Source organism: Bubalus kerabau, chromosome 13, assembly GCF_029407905.1.
Source record: "Bubalus kerabau isolate K-KA32 ecotype Philippines breed swamp buffalo chromosome 13, PCC_UOA_SB_1v2, whole genome shotgun sequence".
Taxonomy (NCBI): domain Eukaryota; kingdom Metazoa; phylum Chordata; class Mammalia; order Artiodactyla; family Bovidae; genus Bubalus; species Bubalus kerabau.
Window position 1 is genome coordinate 68,920,006 of NC_073636.1, and position 14,617 is coordinate 68,934,622.

Below are 14,617 nucleotides of genomic sequence, written 5' to 3' on the forward strand. Positions count from 1 at the left end.
ATCATTTCTGCTTTTTCACCTTAGGTAGGCAAAAAGCCATTTAAAAAAAAAAAGGAAAAAGAAAAATGAAAGAGAAAACACACACATGCATCCCTCATAAGCATTAAAAAATAGTATTTCAGGGAACAAAGAAAATGCTTGATCCCACAGGCAGCCCTGCTTGAAAGACATCTTGTTAAGCTAGAGCTTGTGCAAAAGAAAAAGACTGCAGTTTTCCTGGGTTTGATGTTTATCTCCAGCCGAGCACCGCCATTCAAACCAATCAAAGTTTGGGTTCAGAAATGCCACAGCAGCACATTCTGAGCTCATAGTCCCCCCGAAACACTGCAAGTGAAAACATCTGCATCTAAAACAAGGCAGTTAAGGAGACAGGCACACATGCTAACGCCGGGCGTCTATTTTTGGTCACCAGCTTACTGAAGAGCAGAAGCAGGGAAGAGCGTGTGCGTTCCTTTTATTTTTCCATGTATTGTTCTTTTTTCAACCTTGGCAAAATATACACAACGTAAAATTGACCGTTTCAACCACTTTCTAAGTGCACTGTGTAATGACATTACATACATTCATGATGTTGTGCAAGCATCAGAAACATCTATCTTCAGAACTTTTTCAGGTTTTCAAACAGAAACTCCATACCCAGGACTTCCCTGGTAGTCTAGTGGGTAAAAACCCATCTGTCAACGCAGGGGACATGGGTTCGATCCCTGGTCCAGGAGGACCCCACATGCCTCGGGACAGCTAAGCCTGTGCTCAACAAGCCACCACTGCAATGAGAAGACCGTACACCGCAACCAGAGAGTAGGCCCTGCTCTCCGCAACTCCAGAAAGGCCATGCACATCAATGAAGACCCAGCAACAACCCTAAATAAATAAATAAAATTTAAAAAGAAAAAGAAACTCCATATCCATTAAACTGGGGTTTCCCAGATGACTCAGTGGTAAAGAATCCTCCTACAAATGCAAGAGATGCAGGTTCAATCCCTGGGTGGGAAACATCCCCTGGAGAAGGAAACGACAACCCACTCCAGCATTCTTTTTTTTTTTAAAGGTCTATTTATTTATCTGACCATGGTAGGTCTTCATTGCTGTAGGCAGGTTTTCTCTGCTCTAGTTGCAGTGATTGAAGGTTACTCTCGAGTTGTGGTGTGTGAGCTTCTCATTGCGGCGGCTTCTCTTGTGTAGCAGGGGCTCTAGGTACACAGGCTTCAGTAGCTGCCGTTCTTGGGCTAGAGTGCTGGCTTAGTAGTTGTGATGCACTGGTTTGGTTGCTCTTAGGTATGAGAGATCTTCCCGGACCAGGGATTGAACTGGAGTCCCTTGCATTGCAAGGTGGATTTTTAACCACTGGACCACTAGAGAAGCACCCCTCCCCCACCCCACTCCAGTATTTTTGCCTGGAAAATACCATGAGGAGCCTGGTGGGTTACAGTCCATGGGATTGCAAAAGAGTTGGGCACAACTGAGTGACTGAGGACACGCGCACTTCCCCATGATCCTTGGCAACCACCATTCTATTCTCTGCCCCTATGAATTTGATGACTTTAGGTACTTTGGATAAGTGGAATCACACTAAATTTGTCCTTTTGTGACCAATTTATTTCACTTAGCATAATGCCTTCAAGGTTCGTATTGTAGCATGTGTCAGATGTCTTTTCCTTTTATGGCCGAATAATATTTCATTATATGTACAAACCACACTTTGTCTATCCCTGTGTCTATTAATGGGCATTTGGACTGCTCCTACCTCTTGGCTACTGTGAATACTACTTTTATGAACTTTGTGTACAAGTATCCATTTATGTCCGGGCTTTCAATTTTGGGGGGATATAGACCTAGAAGTGGAATTGGTGGGCCCATGTTAAGTCTATGTTTAATTTTTTTGAGAAACTGCACACACAAGAGTGTGCCTCTCTTAATCTTTCTTGAGTTTCTTTTCTAATGAGCTCAGCTCCCTGGGAAGTCCTGGGCGAGGGGCACACCAGAGAGGTCATGGCCAGATGAGTGCTGCTACTAAGGGTCTTCCAGGGAAAGATGTGCAGTGAGTGGATGTCAGCATCCAACTGGTGAAGAAGACTCCTGCGGGGAAGGGCAGCAGCTGTCTCCTGGGGTCAGAGATTGAATGGCAATTGAATTCATAAAAAGAGGGCATTTCTGGGAGCCTAGTAAATGCTAATACCAAAGAGGCTGTGTTTAATCCCTCAGTCAGGTCCACCTCTTTGTGACCTCGTGGACTGTAGCCTGCCAGGCCCTTCTGTACACAGGGATTCTCCAGGCAAGAACACTGGAGTGGGTTGCCATGCCCTCCCTCAGGGGATCTTCCCAACCCAGGGATTGAACCCAGGTCTCCTGCATTGCAGGTGGATTCTTCAGTCTGAGCCACCAGGGAAGCCCACCAAAGAGGCTAAACTGGTAGAAAAAACTATGTATAAGGCAAAAGTGATTATTTAGGAATAGATATGGCTTTTCTTTTAGAAAACCCAACAATGATGATTTGTTGATGTAACCAAGCAGGACTCTAAGGGGCCTTCCCGGGACAGGCTTTCCCCCATATCTTCTGCTTTATCTCCTCTCTGAGGAGATATCCTCTCTCTGAGTTGTTTTACTGATGTGAAAAACTTCTCACCAAAAGGAAGATGTTAACTACTTGAAGACTATGAGTACATAGCCTAAGGCCTCCTGGTGCCCAGGGACTGATAATGTTAACCCCTGTGAAACCACCCTGTTTTCTCACCATCAACCAATCAAGGCATGCCAGTCTTCCCTGGGGGGTGCAGGGATGGGATATTGCCAGTTATTGGGGGAAATACATCAAGTTGGCTCTTTCCTTACCAGGGGAAACAAGCAGAGGGGCATACCTCACACCACTCCTTGGAGAAGGAAATGGAAACCCACTCCAGTGTTCTTGCCTGGAGAATCCTATGAACAGAGGAGCCTGGTAGGCTACAATCCATGGGGTCACAAGAGTCGGACACAACTTAGTGACTAAACCACCACCACCACAAGCTGGGGCCTAGGGATCTGTGCTATGAACCATCATGCTGCTCCTGCTAAGTCACTTCAGTCGCGAAGGGCTCTTTGCAGTCCCGTGGGCTGTAGCCTGCCGGGCTCCTCTGTCCATAGGATTCTCCAGGCAACAATACTGGAGTGGATTTTCATTTCCTCCTCCAGGGGATCTTCCTGAGCCAGGGACTGAGTCTCTTATATCTACCTGCATTTGCAGACTGGTTTTTTATCACTAGTGCCACCTGGGATACTATTTTTTAATTCCTATCTAGGAAAATTTGGTGGAGAAGGCAATGGCACCCCACTCCAGTACTCTTGCCTGGAAAATCCCATGGATGGAGGAGCCTGGTAGGCTGCAGTCCATGAGGTCAATGGCACCCCACTCCAGTACTCTTGCCTGGAAAATCCCATGGATGGAGGAGCCTGGTAGGCTGCAGTCCATGGGGTCGCTGAGGGTCAGACACAACTGAGCGATTTCACTTTCACTTTTCGCTTTCATGCATTGGAGAAGGAAATGGCAACCCACTCCAGTGTTCTTGCCTGGAGAATCCCAGGGACGGGGGAGCCTGGTGGGCTGCCATCTATGGGGTCACACAGAGTCGGACACGACTGAAGTGACTTAGCAGTAGCAGCAGGGAAATTTGGCAAATACTGCTTTACAATATAAGACTTCTTGATGATAATCCAGAATGCTATGTTATTTTACTATACTCTTAGAAGGAAAACAATTTACATCCTGTCTCCTTTGCTTTTTTATAAAAAAAAAAATTCTGCCCTTCATCAAGTAACCCCCTACTTTCAGCACACTCTTCTGTTATCTTGTCAGTTACATCTCTTGCAGAAATAATTATGATCTGAACTGCCAATGTATTTTCATATGAACTACCACATTTCTGGGACATCTTCCCATATGTTGATTGCTGCTACTGCTGCTGCTAAGTCGCTTCAGTCGTGTCCGACTCTGTGCGACCCCATAGATGGCAGCCCACCAGGCTCCCCCGTCCCTGGGATTCTCCAGGCAAGAACACTGGAGTAGGTTGCCATTTCCTTCTCCAATGCATGAAAGTGAAAAGTGAAAGTGAAGCCACTCAGTTGTGTTCGACTCTTTGCAACCCCATGGACTGCAGCCTACCAGGCTCCTCTTTCCATGGGATTTTCCAGGCAGGAGTACTGGAGTGGGGTGCCATCACCTTCTTCTATGTTGATTGAGACCCTAAAAATGTGGAGGTTACAGTGTTAGGCATTTTCCCTATATTGTATGAATTTTTTTTTCTCGTTAGTTCTCTGTATCTGTGAGCCTGTTACTTTTTAAAATTTTGTTTATTTTATATTGGAGTATAGTTGACTAACCATGTTGTGTTGGTTTCAAATGTAGAGAAAAGTATCATTTAATTCTCAAAGCAACCCCTGATGTTGGTTTTATCATTCCCATTTTTCCCATAGCAAGAGAAAGAGTGTCCCAGAGGTTGAATAAAGTTCCCAAAGCCTTGATGAGCTATTAATCACACCAAGGTGTTAGGCTTGGCAATAGCTCTTCCAAGTGGTACCCAAAGCCAAAGACTCAGATGTTGCTCTTAAACTCATAAGTATCTGTAACTGAAGACTTTTTCAGTTGTAAGTCACAGAAAACCCAGTCCAAACTGGCTTAGGCAAAAAGGGAATTTATTGGCTTATATAACTCAAAACTCCATGAGTAACAGCCTTCAGATGTGACTCAATATAGGAGGTCAAATGATGTCATCAGCGTGTGTATATATACATATCTATGTGCCTCTCAACTTGAGTAAGTGATTTTTCTGTTTTGTTACCATCCTCAGGTAGACTCTCCTCCTGTCAAGTGGCTGCTGGCAGCTCCTTCTAGCTTTATGTCCACTGGAAAGGAGTCCTCTGTGGTCATAGCCATATAGTCAGAAGGTTTTCCTCATCAGAGAGACTTAGGACATGTGTTCATCCTTAACTGCAGCCTGGAGTGGCTGTTCTTTGGGTTCTGTGCTCCACACAGTTGAGAGTTAATCCTCTGAACTCTAAGAAGTAGGCACTATATTATATCCATTGTACAGAAGAGGAAGCTGAGTGATAGGAAAGTGAAGTGACTTGTCAGAGCCTGTGTTAAAGGTAGGCTTGAAACCCAGGTAGACTGCATCCTGAATTCTTTCTCTCTCCTACCAATACCTCTCGAGTGCACAAAGCTTATGTCTTTGCCTGGGGGCTGCCACTGTGGTTGTGACAGCAAGAATATGTCACTCACTGTGTCAGAAGTATCAGGTGTTACCTTCCAGGAACGGCATTACTCCCCGGTGCTGATCCTGACAGCAGATCCATCACACACATCACACCGGGAAGTTCTGTACTGGTAGTCAGGATTCAGCATCACTGCTCTCCTATCACTGTATCTCTGGGTGAACTTGCAAAAATCTCTTGCCTTTTCTACATCCTAGACTTCTCCTTTGCATACCGAAGAGACCGAAATAAATGCCTGTGAAGGAATATTACCCACTGTGCCAAGACTGAAGAACAAAAAAGGCCCCGAAGAATATTTTTGAGATCCTTGGAGAAGTCAGATTCTCATCAGGGGATGGAAGGTTATTAGATAATTATGTTGAGCGTGTACACAGAAAGATATCAGGACAGGAGCCAACTCTAGGAACCAGGAGTTAAAAATGGACTTAAAGTGTTCACATATTAGGATTGATCAGGGGAGGGAGAATGTTGGTGAGACCTGACAGGGCAATGAAGTATGTCCCTGAGGCACATGCATCTTTGTGAGGTTGCATCTCAAGGTTAATTCCTCCAAGTCCCACCCATAATCTGCTTCTTTCAGGAGACAGAGACTTTGCCTGCCTCATAGCTTTGCTGCAGGCAGTTAAACTAATTACACTGATGGGAAATTCTCCTCTATATCAGAAAGACAGAGAACTTCTTTCAGATGTGGCAAGTGTTAGACACACTTGCTGCTTTCACTCCTACTCCCTGTGTCTGTGGAAGACAACACTAATCAATTACTGCCTCTTTCCCGCTGGGCTTGGACAAAGCTTCAGAGTCTGGAGTACAGCCTTCTAAGCAGCCGGTACCAATCCATTAAAGATGGCGCTTAAGAGGCAACTGATTTCTCAAACTGGCTTCTGGGTTGTCTCATCTACAGTCCTCTTTAGAACGTAACCTTAGGATCCTCCAGTAGTGGGAGACAAAGTGGTCTGAGCCTTGATTTTCAGACCCAGTGTGAGATAATATGAGCTGCAAAGACAGAGACTTATATAAAAGTTTTGGGCACGTGCCTGAAGAAGGGTAGGTAACAGCACCTGTTTAAGGCGATTGCTTTGGGTCAGACTGGGATCATAGGGAGCCCCTCAGACATGGCCAGGGATCCTTCCACTCAAATCTGTCTGGATTTACTATAAATGGACTCCCACTGTCTCCTCAAGCGGTCTGGTGTATCATTTCAGCTTCTTGGCTTTCATTCAAAATAGATCTTAGATACCGACAGGATCTTGTCTACCCATCCTTTTTCATCATCCATGTATCGTTATAATCCACCAGTTTATTAAGAATTAATAGATAATGGGCTGGCCCTGTTTCCGGCCCTCTTCAGCTATGTTTCAGTGGTCCAGGGAAAGGACCGCAAGTGAGGGAGCACCCTGCCTCCCTATTTATATTTAATCAGATGCTAAGAGTGCAGGATCTCCAAGTTGCCAGGGTCTTAACTCTTAAAGGGACAGTCTTTTGTTGGAAATACAATAATAGTGAGTATAAGAAAAAAAAGAGCAAATAAGACGTTTGCCTGATGTTTTAGTAGTCATCTTGCCTAAAGTAAAAGCAACACAGGCTATAAACTCTGGTGTGAGGTTTGATCTTTTAGTTTCACGTACGTTGAAATAACGTGGAAAAATGTGAGCCTTAACAGAAAAGTTTAGGTTGTCACTGTGACTGCTCCATAGTAAAGTCGCTATTAATTGTCTGCTCTGCAGAGAGAGGGTGGTGCAGAGAAAAGAGATTTTCAGTCTGGTACACCTGGATTTGAAATATATATAAACTTGAGCTTCATCACACAATATATATGAACTTGAGCCCATTACCTTACCTCCCCTAAGCCTTGGTTTCCTTTCCACAGAAGCTGGAACAACTTGTTATTGTTTAAATTCTTCAAATGACATTTCTCCAGCAAGACAAAGGGACCAAGATATTATGTGAGTCAGAGGCCATCTTATTGAAACAGAAATGTAAGAGATAGTGTATATATATATCTATCTATCTCAATGACAAGAGCCAAGATAGAGCAATTAAAGTCTATTTTAGAATCAGCTGAACAAATTGGAAACTGGGGACTAGATTTTACTAGGGCACTTATAGTTACATCATTTCTACTGTGGACAATGGATTCTCAGTTGTCTACCTAAGGGGAGGCTGAACAGAATAAACAGAGCAGTCTTGGACTCGTTGTAACCCTAGGGTTTGCCCATAGAGGCATAGATGTGCTGGTCAAACTACACCAACTTTCCTTTCCAGATAATGGTAATCATTTTGTGTCACTGAATTCAAATCATATCTAAGAAGGCCAGGACCACTGCTGGATAAGAAATAATACACTTCATAATTGGACATGAAAATTTTTTGCAGGGCAGTTAAATGGAATAGATGGGCAGACATAGGATTTTAAGCCTGGACTTTGCTTATCCTGGGGGCTGGGACCTTGCTCAGAGATGTTCACCCACATGAGGCTCAGAGCTAGGATGCTAGCTACTCTCTCCAGATGAGTTCATCTTCTTCCCTTTAGTGGGCATGACAGCCAGGTACCCTATTTCTTTCCTTTTCTCTCCAGCTTGGCTACTAGGAAGCATAAAGCAATTACATGAGAGGCTCTTTTGCTTTCCTCACTCTTGCTCTTTTTGGAAATAATTTTCCCTCTCATGTTATTTACTTTTTTAAATCCCTAACTAATGGTTCTGGTTTATTGGCTTTGTAACTAAAATAAAATTATTTGGCTGTCACTGTGGAAGACAGTATAGAGATTGCTTAAAAAACTAGCAATAAAACCACCATATGAGCCAGCAATCCCACTACTAGGCACATACTCTGAGGAAACCAAAATTGAAAAAGACACTTATACCCCAGTGTTCATTGCAGCAGTATTTACAATAGCTAGAACGTGGAAGCAATCTAGATGTCCACTGACAGATGAATGGATAAAGAAGCTATGGCACATATATACAATGGAATAATACTCAGCCATAAAAAGGAACACATTTGAATCAGTTCTAATGAGGTGGATGAACCCAGAGCCTATTAAACAGAGTGATACTGGCACATATATATGGAAGACTCTAGAAAGATGGCACTGATGAATTTATATTCCGGGGCAGCAATGGAGAAACAGGCACAGAGAACAGACCTACGGACATGTGGGGAGGGGAGGAGGGAGAGGGTGAGATGTATGGAGAGAGTAACATGGAAATTTACATTACCGTATGTAAAATAGATAGCCAATGGGAATTTGCTGTATGCCTCAGGGAACACAAACAGGGGCTCCGTGACAATCTAGAAGGGTGGCATGGGGAGGGAGATGGGAGGGAGGTTTGAGAGGGAGGGGACATGGGTGTACTTATGGCTGATTCTTGTTGATGTATGACAAAACCCCACAAAATTCTGTAAAGCAATTATCCCTCAGTTAAAAAAATAAAAAAAAGATTATAACAAAATACCATTTCAAACCCATTCAGTTGAGAGAAATGAAGTCTGTGTCCATGCATGAGAGCATGTGGTCTACAGAATACATTCTAAAAAAAAATTATTTGGCTTTGCTGGGTCTTAGTTGCGGCATGTGGGATCCTCATTGTGTCATGGGATCTCTAGCTGCAGCACGGGGGGATCTAGTTCCCTGACCAGGGATCAAACCCAGGTCCCCCATACTGAGATCTCAGAGTCCTAGCCACTGGACCACCAAGGAAGTCCCTTGGCTTTGTGATTTTTCAGGCAGATATTCATTCATTTATGCATGCATGCTTAGGCTGAAACAGTGGAGTCTGACTTGAGTAGGTTAGAATATCAGTTTTCCCGTTTTTGTCATTGTGCAAAAATGTTACTCAATAGCTCTGTCTTCCCCTTAAACTGGGATATTAATAGAAGCAGACTCACAGAGTCATTGTGAAGATTCAGTGAGATGCCATGATAGAGTGCCAAACCCAGAGCCTGGCACATAGCAGCACACCCTCAGACCATTTCATTTCTCATCCACTTATGAGTTAGGATGTTGGCAAATGATAAATGCAATAAAGAGACACCTGTAACAGAACAATGGTGCTGACAGCCCTGGGCTGGCCTCCTTAACTACTTTTTTCCACTTGGGTAACTATATACCCTGGGCTTCTCAGGTGGCTCGGTGGTAAAGAATCTGTTTACCAGTACAGGATATTCAGGTTTGACTCCTGCATCGGGAAGATCCCCTGGAGAAGGAAATGGCAACCCACTGAGCCATTCTTGCCTGGGAAATCCCATGGACAGGGGAGCCTGGCAGACTACAGTCCATGGAGTTGCAAAGAGTCGGACATGACTTAGTGACTAAACAATAACTATATACCGTATATTCCCAAACCCTGGGAAATCTGAGTCCATAGAGATCTGTCCATAGGCACTGGACGCTTCCTGGTTACCTGTCTTTAGCCCCCATAGAACAACATCGTAAAGCAGCAAATGCCAGACAGTGGGGGGAAGGTGGGGCTGCATCTCGTGGATTCCCCCTTGTGAATGGTAATTGTGCTTGCGCTGCCAGTTCAGACTTGCTCTATTTAGCCTGCACTCCAGTCTCACCGGCGATTCTCCTGAGGCCACCAATGAATGTGGCTTAAATGGAAAATGTTGTTTGTGCATGCAGCGTCAATAAAGATGTTATTAATACAGTCTCAGAAGACAGCTGCTGCCAACCTGCTGGAGAAACTGCAGCCACAAACAGAGTCTGATGGGTCGTCCCACAGTTTCAGGGCTAGGAGGCACTGCAAAGTCCTCAGGTCCAGCCCATTTGTGATGTTTAAGGCCCACTGTCCTGGGGCCATCTCACTTGGGCTCCAGTGACTCCAAGGGAAGGGAATCTCTCCTTAATTATAGCTCCTATTGTGGCTTTCTCCATCTCTGGGAAAATCTGTTCATTACAATTTTTTTTTTTCCCTAGCACTGGCTTCAAATTTGCTTTTTCAGAATATTGTCTCATTGATGCTAATTCAGATTCTTGTCATTAAAAGGTACAACTAAAAGCTCTCTTACCCATGGTAGCTTTATAGATTGGAAGAAGACCGCTGTGGCTCTGGGGAGATTTCTCCACTGGCAACTTAAGCATTCCCAGGCCTCTTTATCTCAGACTCATATCCCATCTCCACCTTGGACAAACTGTGGGATGTTGGGGAAAATATCTAACCTCACCCAAATCTCAGTTTTCTTAAGTAAAAATGGGGCATGCATATTTATATATCTATTTAAAATTGTATGTAGCTTGGAAAGAGATGAAGTTAAATGAGCTAAATTGTAAGGTTAGGCACGCCAGGCCTCTCTGTCCATCACCAACTCCCAGAGTTCACTCAGACTCATGTCCATCGAGTCGGTGATGCCATCCGGCCATCTCATCCTCTGTCGTCCCCTTCTCCTCTTGCCCCCAGTCCCTCCCAGTATCAGAGTCTTTTCCAATGAGTCAACTCTTTGCATAAGGTGGCCAAAGTACTGGAGTTTCAGCTTTAGCATCAATCCTTCCAATGAACACCCAGGACTGATCTCCTTTAGGATGGACTGGTTGGACCTCCTTGCAGTCCAAGGGACTCTCAAGAGTCTTCTCCGACACCACAGTTCAAAAGCATCAATTCTCTGGCGCTCAGCTTTCTTCACATTCCAACTCTCACATTCATACATGACCACTGGAAAAACCATAGCCTTGGCTAGACGGACCTTTGTTGGCAAAGTAATGTCTCTGCTTTTGAATATGCTACCTAGGTTGGTCATAACTTTCCTTCCAAGGAGTAAGCGTCTTTTAATTTCATGGCTGCAGTCACCATCTGCAGTGATTTTGGAGCCCCCAAAAATAAAGTCTGACACTGTTTCCACTGTTTTCCCATCTATTTCCTGTGAAGTGATGGGACCAGATGCCATGATCTTCGTTTTCTGAATGTTGAGCTTTAAGCCAGCTTTTTCACTCTCCTCTTTCACTGTCATCAAGAGGCTTTTTAGTTCTTCTTCACTTTCTGCCATAAGGGTGGCGTCATCTGCATATCTGAGGTTATTGACATTTCTCCCAACAATCTTGATTCCAGTGTGTGCTTCTTCCAGCCCTGCGTTTCTCATGATGTGCTCTGCGTATAAGTGATCAATACTGTTGCTGTTTGTCACTGGGCTTTGAACATATACCCCAGGTGTGCTCTGACTGCACCAGATTTGCAACTCATCAGGGTCTATAAGCTTGTTGTGAATGGCCTGGTCTCTGCCTACCTTTCTACCCTCATCTCTCACTGGTTCTTTCCTCCTTCCTTTTGGCCACACTCCATTCATGTTCACATTCTTCTATGTCTGTGCTTGTGCTCAACTCTTTCCTACCTTGGGGTCTTCACTTCTGCTGTCCTCTTTTTGTGGTATACTCCTCCTTCTCACATGGATGCCCATAATTTTCATCATTGTTCCTTTCTCATTGTCATGTCACACTTTTCTAAACCCCACTTTCCAAAAGAAGCTTCCCTTGATCTTCCATTTAACAATTTTTTCAATATATTTCTCATACCATACCCTGCCTATGTTCCTCATAACAGCCATCAAAATATGCAAGTATATATTTGCCTGGGTGTTTAGCTTGTTTAATTTTTTTTTTTTTTCACTGCTAAAATGTCAGCCACAGGAACACAGGGAAAGAGTCTTTTTGTATATTTTAAAATATTTTTTCTCAACCGGCTATAATGGAAAAATCTAAACATAAAGAATCATTGAAAGAACTGTAAAATGAACCTCCATATACACATCCCTTATATCATACAATATTTTAATATTATATCTTTAACACATGTTTATCCATCTGTGCCCTCTCCTTCCCTCCATCCATCATTCTTATTATTTGATGCATTTCAATCTAGCATGAAGACATCAGTATACTTCATCCCTAAGCACTGTAGCATGTCCATCATTACTAACCACAGTTCAATATTCATTTATGATTTCTTCTTTGTTCTTGAGGTAAGATGCACATAGAGTTAAATGCACAAGTATTAAGTGTACAGTTTGATGAGTTTTGAAAATGTACATCGATATAACTCAAGGGGCTTCCCTGATAGCTTAGTTGGTAGAGAATCTGCCTGCAGTGCAGGGGACCTGGGTTCAATCCCTGGGCCAGGAAAATTCCCTGGAGAAAAAAATGGCAAATCACTCCAGTATGCTTGCCTGGACAATCTCATGGTCAGAGGAGCCTGGCAGGCTACAGTCCACGGGGTCGCAAAAGTTAGATATGACTTAGCAACTATATAATCCAATATAACCCAAGTCCCTATCAACACAGAAAACTTTAATGCCACCCAAAAAAAGTTTCCTTGTGTCCCCTCTTAGTTAAACTTCAACTGTACTCATCCTTGAGGCAACTGCTATTCTGATCTTTTTTGATATTGATTAGTTTTTCTTTTTCTAGAATTTCATATAAATGGACTGATAGAGTATGTATTCTTTTTTGTAGGACTTCTTTCATTCAACATAGTGTTTTTAAGATTCTTCCAAGTCATGACATATATCGATAGTTCATTCTTTTAATTGCTGACTAGTATTCCATTGTATGGATATATGTTTATACCACAATCTGTTCTACTGATAGATATCTGGGCTACTTTTTATTTCTGACTATTATGAATAAAGAGGTTCTATGCATTCTATTATATTCTATTACATTCATTTATTTTGTTTTTGGTGATTAAAATAAAGAGGCCACAGATTACATTCATTTATCTTAGGTAAATAGCTAGGAGTTAGGTTTCTGGGTCATTAAGTAAGTATAAGTTTAGTTTTATAAAATACTGCTGGAGGGACTTCACTGGTGGTCCAGTGGTTAAGAATCCACCTGCCAGGGCAGGGGACATGGGTTCAATCCGTGGTCCGGGAAGAACCCACATGTTGTGAGGCAACTAAGCCTGCAGACCACAACTACTGAAGCCCTAGCATCATAGCAAGAGAACCCACTGCAATGAGAAGCCAGCACATTGTAACTAGAGAGTAGGCCCCACTTGCCACAACTAGGGAAAGCCCTCACACAACAATGAAGACACAGTACAGCCAAAAATAAATAAATGAATAAAATAAAAAGTAAAACATCCCCAAAGTCGTTGTATAAGAGTTTATTTTATTCACTAACATCAACCGGCTAGTAAGTGAGTCTGGCACCAAATTAGTGTCTAATAAATATTTGTGAAATTAATGAAAAGAGAACATAAATATTAGTATAGTGACTATTCTAACCTTTTCCTACTATTTTACTAGCTAAGTGTGACCCTTTGAGAATCAGTTATGTTCTATGGGTTTCCAATTTCATTCTATCTGGGAATAATAAAATGTGCCTTAGACAGTTACTGAAAAGATTAGAACACAAGAGCCAAGGATATGGTGGGGATTTTAGGAGGTGAGTGGCACCTTTTATTTAATATAACTGTGCCCTTTCTTCTGTCCCCTCTTTCTCACTTATCACAGAAATATTGGCAAAGGCAGTCAGGGAAGATGCCAAGACTTAGGTATAGGAGGAGCCAGGCAAAGCAAAAGGGCAAGAAGCACTTGGACCAACCCATCGTCCACGGCAGATTAATGTTTCTGTATAAAGTTGGCATTTATATACTTGACTTCTCCTACATTTTCTCCCCTTCAGATTTAATGTCTAGGTTTGTCTGATTTTCAAACTGGGTTGTTTGAATGTCAAACTTCCGATAACACTTTAATAGAGGTGTCCATTAACCCATGCTAAATTAGAGCCCAGCATCTCTGGAAATACATGTGACATCCACATGAATACCAAATGCCTTCATTAGGCGCAGCACTTACGCGATGAATACCAAATGCAGAGCCCAACTCAGCAACTCAGACTCGGTTCCCAGGAGTTGCCAACACATCTTTGCGTTTCCTCGGAGGTTCCAGTCAGCTCTCTTTGTTGTTTATTTCCAGATGATGAGACGTGGCAATTGTGGTTTTGGCTGAAATAAATACACAGCATCTTAATCACCAGATTCAGGGATAGAGCAGCAAGGAGGCTGGGGTGGACCACCAAGGAGTCCGCAAGAGGATGCTTGCTTAGTATGCAAGACAGAATCCAAACACTTCATAAAAGGCGATAACTTTCTTTGACCAATGAATATATTATTTATAAGTGATTCCAATGCCTCCTTCTCCCCCTCCTTCCTTGCCAGTCCTCCCTGCCCCCCACTTCATAGTACGTTGTAGCACTTGTTCCATGATGAAGCCCCTCATGATAAATAATTTATAAAGCAATTTACAAGTACATTATTTTTAGCAATAAGATAAGACCTGGGAGAAAGTGTTTTACTCACACACACACACACACACACAGCCCATGGCTTATAAGGAACCAGTTATCAGGACACCAGTGAGTAGTGGGGGCTGGGCCAGAGGC